Source organism: Lonchura striata, chromosome 9 (assembly GCF_050655825.1).
Source record: "Lonchura striata isolate lonStrDom1 chromosome 9, ASM5065582v1, whole genome shotgun sequence".
Taxonomy (NCBI): domain Eukaryota; kingdom Metazoa; phylum Chordata; class Aves; order Passeriformes; family Estrildidae; genus Lonchura; species Lonchura striata.
The window spans coordinates 21,291,819-21,310,477 of NC_140711.1; the positions used below are offsets into that span (position 1 = coordinate 21,291,819).

An 18,659-nucleotide genomic window follows, 5' to 3' on the forward strand; every position below is an offset into this window, starting at 1 on the left:
ACCTAACTACCACAGGCAACCACAAAACTTGCACTAATGAACACCTGTGTCTAACCCTGCAATGGAACCCATCCAATTCACTCGTGTGCTAAACTATGCCAGCTCTTCTTGATCCCTATAAAGACAGCATCAGGTGTTGTCCAAAAGCAGGGATCCCCTTGCAGAAGACACACGAAGGGCTGGAGCTGGAGCCCAGAGTCTAGGCCAGACCATCTCCTGCACCCCTGCTGCTGGCAGGCAGACACACTCTTTGCATCTTCCTATAGGGACTTCACAGCTTCATGTAAAGAGCTGCTGGGAAGATGACAGGCTCTTCTCAGTGACAACAGCCATATGATGGGCCAGGCACAAGCACACATGAATCTTAACTCTGGATTTTTACAAGGGGGATGATGTACAAAATTTCTAGAATACAACTTGTTCATTTTAATCTTCCAGAAGTGTTGATGGGAAGCCAAAGCAGCGAAGACAAAGCAGCTGTGAAACCATCCAGCTTAGCATAGAGATGGGAGGTGGGAGCAGAGAGAAGTTCTCCTTAAGAATTTCATGGGATGTGGGACCACAAAGGAGAAAGAAAACAAGGACAGAGTAGCACAGGCTGCAGGCAGCAGGACACCAAGCTCTGAAAGCACCTCCTAATGGTGGAAAAAGAGCATTTGCCATTAGCACTGGATTTGTCTCCAGGGAAGGCAGCTGCCTGCAATTTGGACCACTTTGGTATGTTTTCATTTCTTCTTATGAAGATTGATGCTGCAAGTAGAGCTGTTTGCTGTTGGCTCTTGTGTGTGCAGCATCTGGGATGGAAGGTTTCAGATTAATAAAAGTGTGATATCTCACATACATAGGAACTGTTGCTTTTGGAAGGAAATGTGAGCTCCCTACTTGACCCTCCAGATCTCCATGCAGCATCACACTGTGTTCAGGCCAGAGGCCTTCAGCACCACCCCTAAATGCCAAGGAGCAGGCTCCAGACCACTCAGGAAGGTGCTGAGCCAAACCCCTGTGACCTGCAGCCTTCTGGACCACCTATACCCAGGTTTAAAGCCCTAGGCTCAGCCCAGACCAGGCACAGGCACCAGCTGAGCAACACTGCCAGCACAACACCTCCATGCTCTCTACCATGGGAAGCAGATGGGTCTGCAGCCCTTGAAAGTTTTTCTCTTCTATTTCAAATCACCCTCTAAAAGACACAAACTTCCCCTAGGACTTTCAGAGATGTTATTTACCAAGAAAGTAATTTCTTCCCATTTTCCCCAAAATGAGCATGGATGGGACTCAAAAAATCCCTTCTGAATCCCTAAGAAAGTATCATCCTAAATACAGATGCTCAAAGACAGGTCCAAAACAACAGACTGAAAACTAATTTAAGACAATAATTTTGCTCCAATACATAAAATCTCATGAAACCTACTAGCTCATGCTATTATAGAGTTCAGGATTGATTTAAAAAAAAAAAAAATGTCCAATAATATCTGCAGTATCCTCCTTGTTGCCCTATAATTAATCCAATCTTTTATTTCAAATCATGTGAAATACAATACAAAATAAAAAGAAAAGTAGAGAGATTTTGAAATTAATGTCTAAGAGGTTAGTTCTAAAAAATGCTGGGATATTTGAGTGCTTCTTAAACTTTTCTCCTTTGCTCTGTAAATGACCCTTCAACCAGCCAACATGATTTTGCAAACAAATTCAACTCCAGCAAACACAGACTTCTCAAGATTATGCTTTAGATGATGTTTCTCAGTCAGTTCTGGCTCCAATGCCAAAGACTGATCTCCCTGCACAGCACATTAGTCAGACACTCTTGCTTTATTACAGTCCTTCAAAACACCTAAGGAAAATCAAAGTAGAGAATGTGCTGGAGGATATGAGACAGGGAAAGGGACAGGTTTTCTGCATAATCAGGAGTCTGCATCTAACAATGACCATTAGAATAAACAAAAACAAAATACCATTTTTGCCCCTTTGGAAGACCCACTCCTTCTGAAAGAAAAAAAGAAAAAAGAAATTGGCAAGATTTTTCAGAAAAGGAGAAAGGACAGAAAAAGAACTCTCTCCTAGATCTTGGAAGAAAACACTTCTTTGCAGTAGGAGACAGCTGGCTCTACCACATCCCAGCCCAGCTCTGCTGACTCCATCCTGTATTAGATAAGCTACTGGCTCCACTCTCCCCACAAGTGGGAAAGTTTTTAGACTGGGAAGCAGAGAAGCAGATGCCTGATGAACTGGGGGGACCTTGCAGATGTTTGGCCTTTTCCTGGTCCTCTGTGAACAGATGGACCTTTCTCCTTCACAGCTTTAGTTATTTATTCTGCCACTGCGCCTTCCTCTTTCCCACACACAGCCCCGGGACCCAGTGCTGTTCCCACTGCACTCGCGGGAGAATATTCCCTTGGATGCAGGAGGGAAAGCTGTCCCTGCATTATTATTATTATTGGCATTGCTGGAAGTCTCCCTCTGCCAGAGAGGGAAGCATGCAAAGACCAAAATCCGTGTCCTCAGTAGCATATGACTTTAGATGATGTGGGGAAGAAACATGTCTAAGTTTCAGGGAGAAAAGGAGGAAAATAATTGAAAGCCAGCTGTCCTTTAAGCACAGTGTCCCTACAGTGCACCTTTGGCACCTTCTCTCACCCTCGGAGCTTTGCAAGTCAGATTTCACTTACTTAGAGCTGGCAAGCCGTGGGAGGAGGCAGGAAAGTCCATGTCCAGGCAGAGCACATCAGTGCCACCCACTGCTGACCACCTTCAGTGTCACAAAGCGAGGTTGGAGCCATCTGGGCAAGGGAGCGTCCCTGGTCTGCATGGATGCACCAGCAGCCACAGCAGAATGGGGCTCTGGCGTTACCCGTTAACCATGGGCTGGTGGAGGACACATCCCACCCTCAGCACTCACCCTCTCCTGACTGATTTAACCAGGTTGTCCCTCTGTGAATAAGGGATAAAGATGGGCAAAAGGCTCATTAGTATTGATTATTGTTCAGCACCAAGACCAGCATTTTGTAGACTTTCACCTGACATCAACCTGAACAGCTGGATGTATTTCAGGTTATGAGAGTGACTGCACAGAGCTTTGTCAACAGAGAGGCATCAAGGCACCTCCAGAAAGCGATGTGTACTTCAAGGCAGGTGAAGAGACTTGCCTTCCAATGGCAAGTCTCTCCATGGAGGCAGGAAATCACACCAAGACACACACTGCTTCAGCTCTTACAATGAGAAACCTCTACCTGCTACCATATGTTTAAGAAGAGAAAATAAACACTCCTTGCTGTTCTCCCTTCATACAGCTGTGAAGACCATGAGTCAACCTACGAAGGGGCTGTGCAGTGAGACACATGCCCAGCTCGGTTATTTCAGATGTGGTGGCGCAACGTGCCGTGAAACCACAGCTCTGAGCGCTTCGCTCAGCACCCGTGCAGCTCCTGCGCCGCAGCATCACCCGCTGCAGCCACCAGGAACGGGGCTGCCAGCCCGCTAATAGAAAACCCTGTCCTCACACTCACCCTGAGCTATAGACAACGTGTATGTTGTCAATCCAAGTAATTAGCGAGAAATGAGGTTGAGTCCACCATGGTTATGCTGGGAAGCAATGGCAGAGCCATTGGCAGAAGTGATGCCTCCCAGGGCCCAGCCTGGCTTCTGGCTTCAATCAAATCTGTGTCATTGTAGACACTCTTGCACTTTTACCCCTCTCCATCTCAAAATTTCCCCTCTTACACATTGCAAGGAGCTTTAAACATTTCACTATTACACTTTTAAGTACACAAATATAATATTGTTCAGAGCCCTAACAGACACCTACATCAGCACAAACCTGTCAGGGTGAATAGAAACTCACAAAATTTTTGCCACTGGCTGCCTGATACCTTCTGGGTACAAGTACAAGCTAAGAAAAACATCCTGCCCATACAGCAAACACCATTCTTGCTTACAGGCTAACCTTTAAAATTTTAAGTGCACTTCATTTTTTGCTGGATCAAGCTTGTGTCTCAAATCTTTGTTTTCAGGAGATATATCTGCCAGCCAACAAATAAATTGTAGCACAGTAACTGCCACCCCTCTTGACAGACACAGTTATTTAGACATGAAGATTTGCAGCTTTGAAACTTCTAGACTTGAAGAAGGGCTCACATGTTCAGTAAAAGAGACTCTTTGGGGAAAAACACAGAGAAACACAAAAAAGCAAAGCACCATAATTTTCATGGAAACAATAAGTTAATGAAACCTATTAAACAAAGAACTGGCTTACATTGGTCTTCCCAGATCTCTGGCTGACATCTGAGGACTATATATGTCACGTGCTGATTTCTATTTTCTCCTTCCTAGCAAAAATAACCCTTTCTGATTGTCATCTTGAGAATTTCTGATTCTGAAGGTGGTTCAGAATCAGTCTGAATCACCTGAGAAACCCAGTTCAGCCCTGACTCAGAGACCAGACTAAGGATAGTGATGGAGGGTACCCCCACTGATGTGTTTCCCTTCTGATCCAGACTCCATCTGGCAAAGTACTGAGCAGACAGAGGCACTGCTCAGTTAAGTATTTACCTTCCAATGCAGAAAGCCACAGCTTTTGGCATTGAAACAATTGAGATTTACACCTAAATCTCATTTGTTGAGTGCTAGCTAAAATCCAGTGTAGATAGAGGCTACCATGAACCTGTAATCCACAATGCAGGAGCCTGCAGAATATCCCAGTATTACTATATGGTCTGGGAAACTTCCTACTGCAAAGTGACACCACAGGATTTTTATAGAAAACTTCAGCTAGATGTGACCTGGTGCCTCCTAGGTGTGAACATACATCTTACTCAGTTTCCCAAAGAGAACGTTATCCTGCAGCATCTGTACTTAACACACACCACTAGGCAAAGAATAACACACAATTAAAATCATGTTTTGGCCCCAGCCATGTTGTGAGGAATCACTGACACCACGTCAGTGCAGGGGAAACTGTTGCATGATGACACACCAGCTCCACAATCCACCTAAATATACCACATTGGCTGGTGATTCCTAAAATAAAGCAGCTCCAACAATCCAAAGCACTGTTTAAATTACCACTCTTACCAATCACTAATCCCACCATTTGAACTACTTGTGCTAATCAGCTACTGTATTAATAAGCATGAGGAAGAAAAAAACCCACACTGGCTAATTTCATCCTCAGCATTTAAAAAAGGAATACTGAGTCTGTCAGGTAGTTGCACTGAAAATTTACTTCACCACCTGCTAGCTGAAATATTGCTTTTATGGATTTACATTGTATTAAAAGGTCACTGGCTGTTTAAGTCTTAAACAGTTTTAATCATTCTAAAAGTCTCTTAACAGTAAGAAAAGGAAGCTCAGAACAAACAGCAGCAGGGATTCTAATTAAAAGGGCCAATTCATCTAATTTTATTTGGGGTTAATTATTCAGGATTCACTCTCTGATGTGTAAGGAATAGCAATTAGTAATTTTAGTGATTTGAGGAACATTGGAGGTGTAATCAGTTAAAATGAGTGAGTGTTTACAACACAAGATGTTGAATTAGTTTCTCCCAGCTGGAGAGCAGGAACATTAGTCCCCTACAGTTCAGGACTATGCATCGCAGTCCTGCTTAAAATATTCTCTTTAAATGAAAAAAAATTTAAAAACCAAATCCACCACATGCCAACAATCATCTGGTAATTTTGTTTACTACATGGAAAGTCAATAGGAAATGTGTACCATGGCAGCTTACTCATCCTCACCTCCACCTTCACCCTTCCATCCAACTATTTAAACCCCTGGGATTCACTGGAAACAATTCCCAGCAATTTTCCTATCTGCACAACTCCAGTCAGATTACCACCCTCCTGCCATACTGCCTTTCACCACAGCTGGCTGAGATAATGGAAGAAGCAGCCTGTGAAACTTTGAAATGTTAATTAACCTCAGTGGTTAAATATACAGAGGAAAAATGACCGTGCGATTAACTTAAAACCTCTAGGTACAATTCCTCCTGCAAATGCAAATCCAAAATAGCTCTGCTGGAATTGCTCTGGACTTCTTCCAGTGTTACTAGAGCCAGAATAAGGTACTAAAGCTTTCAGGAGAGGCAGATGAGACTCTGGTGGGGACAGAGGAGCCACCTGGGAGAGTGCCAGTGGGGAGATCCAGCGCTGGCTGCTTTGACATCCGGGGCTGAGCTGAGGCTGCAGTTCTAAAGCCATTTTTTACTCCCTCTCAAGAGGGTTTTACCACCACTCAGGCATAGCCAGTAGGACTGGACCCCTGGCAAGTTTGTGCCCACAAGTTTGTGACTGTTAAAAGGAGCAGCACTGGCACACTGTGTCATGCTCACTGCAAGTGATGCAGCTTTTAATGAGCAACTTAATTAAGTACACACAGATGCTGTCTTTAGTGTCGTGTACACAGAGCTTTCACTCCAGCTCTGGTCACCAATACAGGAAATCCCCTCCACCCCTTCACTCAGAACTCGCTGACCTCCCTCTCAAAATACCCCAAAGGCAGTAATTAGCACGAGGGTAGCAGATAAGGATTCAGTTCCCCAAATTATGCAAAATCTCAGCTGCTTCACCACAAATGCCCCTCATTGTGAAAACAATGGGGGTTTTTGATGAGACTCCATTTCTGTACAGCTGGTGGCTGTAGACACCAAGTGCTATCCTTCCTAGCAAATCCCAGGCGATGCTCCTGCAGCCCCAGTGGTGGAGGGAGGAGCAGGCAGGTACAACCCCGTGCTGGACTGGCCTCCTGCACACATCAGCAGAGCTTCCTACACATCAGGCTTACAACACACAAAGCACTAAGCCATCGATAGAAGGCTGCTTTTTAATCTTAAGCTTATTTTTCCATACAACTGTGGGGCAGAGCACTCCATCTCATGCCCCACATCAAACTCTCTGCCATAGATGTGACACATGGAAAACACAAAACTCTAAAGCTTAGCAAAGGACTGAAGTTGAACTGATGCAAGAAACAGTCCATGGAACCTTAAAACTTGAATTAAAATCTCTGCTAAAATAGAAGGCAGAAGAAGAACCGTAAGATTTAACAAAAAAGCTTTAAGCATTTTCCCTGTCATAGTCTTCTTTTAGGACATTGGGGATGTCACTTAACCCCCCTGTGTCTCTGCCCACCAGCATGAAAAGCTTTCCTTTGCCTTCTCTGCAATGTTTATTTGTAGAAGTGAGCATAATTTCATCTTACTTGTGCAGCAACTAGTACAATGAGATCCCACTTTCAGCTGCAGCTGCTCAGATCCAAAAATGGGGACAAAAGTTGTTCTGAACGATTTTTTTTTAAAAGGACAGAAAATAGAGGAGAGATTTCCATGTAAACAAACAACAACTGGGGCATCAAAGACAGAAGATAAAACCATGTCCTGGAGCAGAAATGGGCTGCATTCCCATGTATCATCCTTCTCCTCTGTGACTGAAGGGTCCATGAAACAACTCAACAAAGGAAACACCACCTCACTCAGAACAAAGTGGAACAGGTTATCTATTTGTTTATTAGATTATGGTGTTGAACTCATTTGTTCATTGCTAAGAGCTTCTGACAAGAGTTGACATATGCATTAATTTATTAGAGGGCTGTTGTGAAGAAGTTGAAAAAAATGAGCTACACCACTGGATTAGGACCTCATTTTCCCTGGCTGCTGCTGCAAAGCACAGTGAAAGTGAGTCTGTTTATTTGGTCAGCCTTCTCCCCTGAGGCAGCAGACAGGGAAGATGGGGACCATGTCCTTAAGACACAACCTATCTTATCTTCAACCCAGCTCTCTCTGTCCCTAGTGATGAAATACAAAACACTGCACAGATCACAAAAAAAAACATCCCTCAGAGCTCTTCACTGCCAAGGGACATCCTCAAGTTTTGGAAGCTGCAGCCAACAGTTTTAAGCAATGCTGGATTTATCTTTGCCTATGCCTGTTTTTGTATTGTTTTCCCATTTTGGGGGCGAGTTGCAATCTGAGCAGACAGAGGAAAGCCATGTGCTGCAGCTTTGGCTTGAGCCTCAGAGTCAGCAGTGCTCTGTGCTGCAGAACATCTGGAAGGACTGGATCCATTCTCCTTACCCAGCATGTCAAGGAGAGGGACAACAAAACCCACTGCATTAAGCAGACCATTCCTGGAGGAGGAGGACAGCCTCCCTTCAAGATGTTCTCTTCAGAGTCTTCTGCTCCTGGTTTGAGAGACTGGAGCAAAACTACCAAGTGTGAAAGGCAAGTGCAGTGCTCAGATGAGCTGATCAAACAAATCCCCATGGACTAGTTTTCAAACTGGGTCACTCACCCTCTGGGCCCTCCCATCCTCTTTGCCACCCCTCCCTCTGTCACACTTACAAACATCCAGACTTGGAAGATGAAAGCAAAATGTGTCTTCATCAAATCTATCTCAGTTCACTGTTTACACCAATACAAACAGCAGTGCCTTTCTTCCTTCCCCTGCAGTTAGTCAGTGCTACTTGGGAGCAGAAAAGCATCTAGATTTTCTTTGTGCTATAAAATTAATTTCCGTCTAATTCACGGGTGTAACATTGACTAGTACATTACAGCCTTAATCCCTGAAGATAATTTAATATAAAATTAAATGTTAGATACATAGAATTCACCTCTATCATATTTTTTTCAAAATAAATAGCAATGCTCCATATCCAAATTTTAGTGATGAACTTGGCAGTGTTAGGTTAATGGCTGGATTTGATGATTTTGATGATCTTTTCCAACCTAAACAGTTCTGTGATTCTAGCTCCACATATAAATGTATATAAATAAATATATATATTTATATGGAGTAGTGGTGGTTTGGTTCTTTTTGCTGGTACCTATTAGAAATGCCCCATGTGATCTGGCTAGAACATGGAACAAAACTGAGATTAAAATCAAAAGAAAAAAAAAAGGAGGGTTGTATCTTTCCCTGGGTAGGAGGTGCTACCTGGAGGTGCACTATATCCTTTCTACTGTACTTCTTGATAACAGAGAAAGTAGAGGAGAAAACAAATTATGCAGACTTTCTCTTCTTTGAGATGAACTGTACACTAAAACACTGATTCAAATGCTTTCTGTACCAAAGACCATTTTCCCCCACCCTGAAGTTACTATACCCACTTATACTTGCAGTTATTGCCGCGTTGTGACAAGAAATGCTTTAAAATTTACACTTTTGCATAATTCAACAAAGTAACTGGTTAAGAAAGAACCATGCTAAACTGACCTTTTAGACAAGTATTCTTCCATATTCCAGAAAATCTCCTACCAAGAGCCACCCCATTTTTTTATCTTGTCAGAGCCCAGAGTACTGTGGTGGGGAAGACAAGAGGAGACAGAGCATTTCCCATCAGGAGCACCTTAAAATGAGCAAGGAAGAGGTGAATAACAGAGGTACAAAAAGGACTTCCCAATGATGAGAATCATGTTCCCATTCAGGACCACTGATAATAACAGTATTCACTCCCTAGAGTGACCCAGGCAGACTTCCTGTCCTCAGAATACACGCAGGGATAAACAGTGGCAGCATGGAACCTGTGCTGGTTTTGGGGGAACGTGGCTCCCATCCTGCATTCCCAGCAGGAATGGCTATGACACTGTAGCTACCCAAGCACACATTTTGACCTTCTGACCATTCTGAGAGAGCAGTCAATAAAAGGAGCAGTTTTACTGTAACTCTGCTCAGCATATGGTGCCTCCCTTCCAGAGAAAGAGTATTAGGGTCTGGCATCAGCCCAGAGCAACTGAGAGGGTGCCCTTGCCATGGAACACCCCACACCAAAAGAGGGTCAGCTATTTGCTCTAGAGAAACCTGGGTGAGATCGCTCCCAGACTGAATTAAATGTTTTCTATTTAACCGACAGAAAACAAATTACTGAAATATTTGTGGATATTGTTAAAAGGAATAATGCGGAAGAAAATTAAAATCCTCTGCTAAGATTGTGGTTTTGTTTGAAAAGCCAGAGATTTTATTCTTAAAATAAAATGTTGTGGAAAAAAATGGTAACAAATTGTAGTAACATATTGCTACAGTTTCTAGGCTGGTCTTTGGAAATCTTTAGTCTGAGGTTTTGTTTTCCCTCAGAACTGCTACTGGGACAATTTTAGTTAAACAAAAAATTAAATCAGGCTAGGTGGGGAACCTCTCTCGATTTCCTTTTGTTCTAGTTTCTTTTCCAGCTTTGCTACAGGAGACTGCAAATCTATCCTTTTCAGATTAATGATTAATCATCATTCTAAATCCCCACTCCAATATTAATAACCTCTCAGAAAACAATTAAAATGGATATATCGTTTGAGTGTGTGCTCAGGGAGGATGAGAAGAGGATAAATCTTCTCTGATGACAAAAGGCTCTGTCACACTTGGAGGGCTGCTGATGCCAGTGGTGATGGACAGTGATTATCCACTGTCACATACACATCTCCTCGTGCTTCCACAAGCATGTGCCTGGAGCAGTGAAGGGCAAGGAGAGAGTGCAGAGCAGCACAGGTGAAGAGGGGCTGGTCCATCTCAACACCTAACAAGAGCTCCTTGATCAATGAGCTGGAAAGAGTAGGCCTTTTCCTCCACCAGACAGAAGATGATGCAGGAAAAATGACTTCCAAATTGACATTATCAGCAAGTGCAAACAGCCAGAGAGACACCAGGAAGGTTCATTGCTTGGAAATTATTTTAATGCACAGAAATGCCCAGTGTGCTGAGGCTTTATGATGAATCATGAAGCCTTCGTCATTTAGAGTTTCTTATCAGCTCAGAATTTTCTAGCCAACGTCTCTACCTTCTTCATGAATCACAGCAAAGAAAGAAGCATCTCCCACACAACCTAAGCAGTGCCCTGGTTCTGTGGGCTACAATTACTCCTTTTGCCTTTTTCCAGTCCCAAGTGAAGCAATGGGAAGGTCATGGTGGTTTTTCACAGTGTAACAAGGGGAAAGCACATTCCCTGCCCTGGCAAGGGTGCACACAGAGATAAGGGTGCAGAGATTTAAGGGTGCAGAGTTTTCTTAGAGGATGGTCAGAGGGCTGGCATATCTTCCTATGAAGACAGGCTTAGTTGTTCAGCCTGGAGAAGAGAAGGCTCCAGGGAGTGCCAAGAACACCTCAGTCTCTAAAGGGGGCCAACAGGAAGGGTGAGGGGAGACTTTTCACACAGGCATGTAGTGGCAGTACAAGGAGGAATGGCATTAAACTGAAAGAGAAGCTATATGGAAGAAATTCCTTACTGTGAGGGTGGTGAGGCACTGGCACAACCTGCCCAGAGGGGCTGTAGACTCCCCATCCCTGGAAGTGTTTCAGGCCAGGTTGGATGGGGCTTTGAGCAACCTGGGACAGTGGAAGGTGTCCCTGCCTAGGGCAAAGGAGGTGGAATGAGATGATCTTTAAGGTCCCTTCCAATCCAAATCATTTGATGACTCTGTGATGTGATTCTATGACTATCTTTGGCATAGAGAGACAAACTTGAGTCACGGCCTGAGTGTTCTCCTAGAGAAGAGCAGAACCACCCTCCTTTGGTGTTTACATGAAACCCAAGAGGAGCAGGTTTTGAAAACTCACACTGCAATCTTGTAATGCATGACTTGCTGCACGCAGTCATCCAAGGTGACTGCTTTATGCAAAAGCAAAGCTCATTCCTAGAGGATTTAAACAATGACAGTCATATTTTCCTGATGAAAGATACTCCAGTGAGTAACAACTTTATTTAAAGAGGAAACACGGTATCTTAGGGCACCTGGGATGTCAAGAAAACAAGAAGCAATTGAAAATGCATTTGAGAATGTTGAAATTGGGCATTATTTATATTTCTACACAAAGGACAGATTTTAGATTTAAAAATACAGGCATGACCTAGCTTTAAAATCCAGTAACACATCTGGGCAAAACCTAAATGTGGGTGTTGATGATCTTTTAAAGAACAGGACACTCTACTTCCACAAGTCTATGAGATTTACTCCATATCCTTATCAGACAATACATATCACATCAGGTCATGGTGATTAGCATCTTGACTGATTAAAATCTTTAATTCCATTGGATTTAGAAGGCTAGTTTGAGACACACTCATACAAAAGACCAAGGCTGGAGCTCATCACAAGCACAGAACGGGACATTGTGGCTGCAACATTGATATCTGCTCCCTTTATTCTTCAAAATAGTCAGCTAAAATCATCTAGCCAAGAGAGGTAAACAAAGGTGTGTGTCAGGTCAGCCAGAAAAACCTTTCAAGGCTCCACAGTCATCGTGAGAAAGCAAATAAAAACTACTTTGGCTCTCATTTACTATATATTTAACATTTGCAAGAGAAAAATGAGATGACTGCTTAAAGCTTGGTATGATGCACGCCATATTCAAGCTACTCCTGAGCTTGAAATGTTTAATGTTTTATGTGGTTTGGAAATGGTTTAAATTCCCTGATGAATTTTTCATGCCCATACACAATTTAGCCTTTATCAAAAAATTCCCCTTCAATTATGTACTCTGCAGAAATTCAGAAATTCTTTGGAAGCATTCTAGACACTTTTTTCCCCTTTTTTTTGTTTACTGTTTTCAGTTTGCTACAATCTGTATAAAATACCCTCACTTGGCTATGCCTACTGAAGTTATCTGCACTTCAGCTTTTGTGCTATTCCCAGAAAATCTCTCCATGCTCCCTCTCCATGACTTTATCTTAACTGTGGAGAATGGGAAGACAAAGGAGCACTGGGGTGAGGCTAAAAAGCTGCAAACCTTTGGATGGACCCAGCTCTTTGCCGTGATGCAGCACGGGGAGCTGTCTGTGGAGAGGGGCATCCTCTGGGCAGCAGAGCTGGCAGCAGGCACGTCATTCCCAGCGCAGGAGAAACAAGCCTAATTAGAGCACTGCCATGTGCCAGCTATTCTTGGAGGCAGAGCAGCCCCTCAGGAGCTGCTGCAGGAGAGCGAAGCCAGGACAGCCCTTGGACCACTCCAGCCCACGTCAGAGGCATCCCCAGGAACACAAAGCCATCCTCCCCTGCCCTGCAGCCCAGGCTAAAGATACCAAATTGCTGCTGCTCTTGCTCTCTGAACACCTTTGTTACACTGAGCACACATCCCCAAAGGTTCTGGGAATATTAACATAAGCCACCCACAGATATTATTTTAAAGTAGTGATTCCCAGAGTCCTCCTATTTTTGGAGAAGCATCTTAAAAAAGCTTCCCTAATATACTGGAACAGGCCCCATTTTATCTCTTCATGAAAAGAATCCAAGTGCTACGCTTCTAAATTCACTGGTAAGCAGTTCAGACTTCCTTTTATATTGTAAGATTTCCTTCCCATAAGACGCAAGATATATTGCCTCAAGGGAAAAACAGCTTTATGAAGAGGAAGCTACGTGTGCCAGAATTGTTCTCTTCCATTATCCATAACATCCCTTCTCCCTCCCATTGTTTTAATAAAGTTGGTCACCAGAAGAACCTGCAGCAAAAATGCCAATACCCTCAGAAAGTACCTGCCAAAAGCCCCAAAGCACATCTGCTGTTCTGCAGCCTCCTTGATGCTCAGAAAACCTGGCATCAGAAAACCTGTTTTCTATGCATGCCACATACGCAGCGCTGATAGAAATGTGACTTTGCTAACAAATTTACTTTTGGCTGTTCCCACCAGAAAAACATTTGAGGAATGGATGGCTCACCAGTAATCTCCCACCTACATGTATTTTTGTAGCATTTCATTGAATAGAAGGATGAAAAAGAAAAAAACCCAACCAACCAAAAAAACCCCCAAAAATAACCAGAGAGAGAGGAAATGCATTCAATGGCAATCAGCATTACAGGGAAGAAAAAAAAAATTAAAATCTGCTGTCTGATGTTCCTACACGTGATCCAGAGAAACATTCCCCTCCTGCATGCACGTGCTTGCATGCAGCAGGGGCTCAGTTACACTCTTAAGTTCAAGTGCATTCTTAAATGTTATGTCCCACGGGCCTTCACAAAGCATGTATCAAATCAGGCATTTGGTGGAATGCCTTGCTAAGCAAAATGATTTGTTTAGGAAGTTTCCCCAAAGATTTTGCTGAAATGAGGCTAAATGGTTGCAGTGGTTGCTCTCAGGAGATCCGCAGTTCTTCCCTGAAGCATTCATTTTGCTAGGATTTCCCTCTTGTACATTCAGCTTGGGGGAATCACTATGGGAAACTGGGAGCAGGGAACTCTCAGTGCTAGAAATTACAGTATTGCCCAGGGTAGCTAAAGTAACCACAAATCCCTCCTCACTGATTCAGATCCCACCAGAGCCACTAACATCTCTTAAATTTCCATTAAAAATCTCCTCTAGAGGGTATAATCTCCCCAGATTTAAGCAGAGGGAAATCCAGGGTTCCCTCAAATCAGAATCTACTTTATTTGGGACAAAAAGAATCTGCTCTCAGGAGGACTGGAGTTGCTAAAAATAAGCAAATATTCCCAGAGTTTCTGCACTCCTCTCCCTGAAGTGAAATGATCAAGAGGATTAATTTTAGAGTATGTACAGTTTTTATGTGAAAAAAACCAAGCTGCATCTTAGCTTTTAAGCAAAGACCAGATGGAAAGTCTATCATTAGAAATGCCAAAGGGAGAATACGCTTAAAGTTCGCTTCAGGATGGAAAGGTCATTTCTAGTCATCCTTGTTTTAAATGTTCTCAGAAGCACTCAAGCTTTTTGTAATAAGCTGGCTTTCTTTTAGTTTATCAACCTGATTTCCTTCAAAATAAAATATAAAAAGATCTCCAAAATAAAACAAAAATTGCCAAACAAGACAGAAACTTGAAAGACAGGCGCCAGCTCTCTTTTTTTCCTCTCCAGAGCAAAAGAGTCATTAAATTTTTAATGAATTATTGTTTAGTTGACAAGAAATGCCACAAAAATGACCTGCTGATTCCACCCAGGGGTGTTTACTTAGAGCTTCACAGGGAGATTTATGACGTGACAGGCAACAGACAATGTGTCAATGGAGTCTGAGAGGCAATGCTTCGTTCATCAGGTACCAATGTCGATGAAGAACATGTCAAGATGATGAGAAATGGATCAGGTTTCTCCACTATGTTAACAGCAACATCCCAAGCCCCAAGGAGGGCCTTGTGCAGCTGCCCCATACAAACCCACCAGCCCACCTGCACTGAAAGCACCATGCTCCTGATCCTGAGACCTGAGCAGTTCAGTAAGAACCCCCTTGGGGCATAAGATGCCTTCTTAACATTACTAGCACACACAGGGTGACTAGGAAGTGACAAAATTGTGATCAGTGACATTCACTGGAGTCAATAGGGTGACCTGAAGATAATACAGTGATTCCAGCTTTACTCCACTTACTAACTCATGTGAGAGCTACAAACACACAGCTCCCACTGAGACTCCAGCAGTCCCTGATCTCCACGTGCCAGCCAACTGTGAAACAAATCCTGTGCCCATGAAGATCAGCCCACAGCTGGAGTACAAGATGTGAATAAGCCCCCTGGGACACAGCTTAACAGGAAAATATTTAATCAAAGACAGAAAACCCCATTCTCCTGTTTTCAAACAAATATTTTAAAAGTACATTGATACAGTGATATAAAACTGACATTTTCACAGTAAACACTTTTGTGTCCCGGTGCAGATTATTCCAAATAAAAACTGGAGCTACTGCCTAAAGCTAAAAGTGTTTTATTTCCTTGCAGGCTGTGCCTTTTCTCAGCTCTAGTGGGCCACCCCTGACAAGAAGTATCTGGCTTTAGGTCTTCCTCTATACAAATCCTCTCAGAGGAGCCACCACTGACCTAACCAAGCAGCAACTGGGCTGTGCAAGTGTCAGAGGGAAATGTGCCCTGCAGTACCACTGAATGAGGGACAACCAGACAAAATCAAGATTTCATTCCCAAACAGCGTGCGAAAGCACTGGGAGTAGCAAACAAATGCTTTGTTGCTTCTTGGCCACTTGCAAATGGTGATTATTCCATACAAAATAATTAATAAACAAGAACAGAATCCTCCAAGCTCTCTTTAGAAACCTTCTTTTCAAAACACACCCTCATTTTAATCATTTACCGTTTGCAATAGAGAAGGAAAACAAGGAGGTAAGATATCTGACACAATCAAACCTTTTCTAGTTCCCACAAATAGACATTCACTGCCTTCCAATAGTCTTGACTAATCATTTTAATAAGCAGTGAAAAGATTTTGCAATTAAATGCTTAGAGAAATAAGATGCATCCTTCTGCTCTTTCTCATGCCTCATGAGTTTTCCAGCTCCTCTCATAAAGAGTTTTCATTACTCTGGACATGATGGAGCCAGAGCTGCTGCATGAGAAAGCTCTGATTTCAGTTTTATCTCAGTCACTGTCCAAATGCCCAGAAACTTCTTCACAGCTCTTGGACCACAGGGGAAAAAAAATAAGACCAAAAAAAAAGTGGGAGTTTCAGTCCTAAGATCAGAACCACATTTACTACACAGGTTTTTCAGAAAAAAACCCTCTGGGCTTAGTGTAAACTAAGTATATTTGGTCAAGTAGCAATAGATCAAATAGACAGGGAGCCTCACAATGCCCTTCCTGCAGCCCCACATTTGTGGTGACAACTGCACTTTGCTCTGATGAAAAGTGACCTTTAGGCCCTGACATTTAGGTCCAGATTCTCCTATTTGTGTCACCTCCGCCTCCAGTTTCACAGGTCGAATTCACAGCACTTCAAATAGTTGGCAGCATTCATCAAACATGAGCCCATGTCTTGCCCAACAGAATCTTAAAATGGAATATTCCCACTCCACAGTCCCATGCCATGCTGGATGGTCAACTTACACGAGGTACTGGATGTGCCATATCTCCTTGGAAAATCAACATACCAAGCGAAAGCTCATCTCCCAAAATAGTCACCCTGCTTCTTTATTTCTCTTTTATTTGTTTCCCTACTGCAGTTACAAAACACATTCTCACTGAGGCAAAAGGGATCATTAGCCAGAGCGCTTTTGGACGCAAAGAGGCAGTGCTAAATGCACACCAGAAATGGGAATATGGTTTTCCCAGATGAGAAAGCATAAAAAGGCAAACGGACCCTCCATTAGCTTGTCACCATGATATCTCAGGAAAAAACAATATATTCAGAATGGAATCACGGTGATTGGGAGATTTCTTGTTTAAAAAGTCCAACTTTGTTTACAGAGGTATCTCAGCTGTGGTCACGCATCACATCCCTTGTGTTGGATTAGCTGTTAAATGTAAAGTATTTTCTTCTTCTATCCAGTAAGTATGATTTACTGGCATGGAGAAATGTTTTAATTATCATAAGTTTTCAGGTTCAGCCCAACCAATCGCTCCTGCAGCTGAGTCTGAAAGACTCTTTACCCTAATAAGGGATGTATGAACAAAATCTAGAGATCTGGCAGCCAGAGATGCACCAGTCCAACCCCCTCCTGCTGCCACAAGGTGATCTCTCCCTCTTGAGGGCCTATTGTCCCATTTTTACATACACACAGGCACCAAGAGACATCAGTCAAGTGTTCTGCTACAAACCAAACTGAATTTTCAGCTGTAGAAAAGGGTTACAGTGCCAGATTCTGCAGGATCACTGTGGGCAGGGATGGGTTAACAAGAAGAGATCAACTGTGAATTTAATTCAAATCTAAGGCATTGAATAGACCAAACAGAAGATGAGGAAGATACTGCAATGCTTCATGCATTATCTGGTACAACTGCATGGTATCCTGTCCATGCTGATACCAGAGGAGATACAGACCAACTGTGATTTTACCCAACTCACACTTCCCTCGTGCATTGCCTCTTGTCTTTATAAATTTATTTTTACGTAAGACAGCTGTGTCAGACCTGAGCTCCCAGTGTAATTTTCCCCCTATGCCTGTAGAATTAATTCAGTAAGCCAGGTTCTATTTCTCCTTGGGCACCATACAAAAAATTACAAACGGCTCTTATTTGTGCCCAGCTGGTACAAAAGTGATGTCAAAAGTGTAATGGGAAGTAAGAAAGGACCCAATTACAAAAGCAAGGTCTGTGAGATAATCTCGGTCCCAGGACAGTGAGATATGGCAATTAGAAGCATTTCATCTATCTGTCAGTTGGGGTCATTCAATGAGCTTGTTATCCAGAGAAAAGGTGGCACCTCAAAATACCAATTACAACCTTCCAGAGTCAAACTGTGCTTCAGCCTCTTCTGCCCCCCTGTGCCATCATCTCTAACATGACAAGAAGGTCAGAATGAGCAACAGGAATTCAGTTTTCAAGAAGAAGCCCAACTGTACTGCAAATTAAGAACCAATTAGCAATTTTGAAGAAGTTGAGCACTCCAGCTGGGGGGCTGCCAGGCTGTGCTGAGGAAGTGCCTGGTGTTGACTTCCCAAACTGAGTCACTTCTGTAAGCCATGGGGTGATATTTATAAAGTTGGGGGAAAATTTCCAGGAAACATCACTTACTGGTACTCACAAAAATAGCAAGGGAATTCTTAAATTACTAAACTTTTAAGGAAAAAAGTCTTTCTTCTTTATGACAAGACAGTAAATCAGGAGTCTCTATGATTTTCTTGGAAGAAGTCACAATTAATAGTGTTCCTTATCTCACTTTTCTTGGACAGTAGGTAGGAATTGCTCCTAAGATATTCTGTGCAGCTGCAAGGTTATGTTTTTTCTTCTCCCTTCTACAGATAATTTCCAGGATAATTTCCTTGTCTCCAAGGCTCCTCAGCAAGACTTGAATGAACCCAGGT

At 42.9% G+C, this 18,659-nt stretch overlaps 1 protein-coding gene across 37 annotated transcripts in view; it reads right to left on the reverse strand.

Annotated features, from left to right (window-relative positions):
- LPP (LIM domain containing preferred translocation partner in lipoma) overlaps window positions 1-18,659 on the reverse strand; it is a 352,923-nt gene that overhangs the window by 185,743 nt on the left and 148,521 nt on the right. The gene's annotated exons all lie outside the window — the stretch shown is intronic.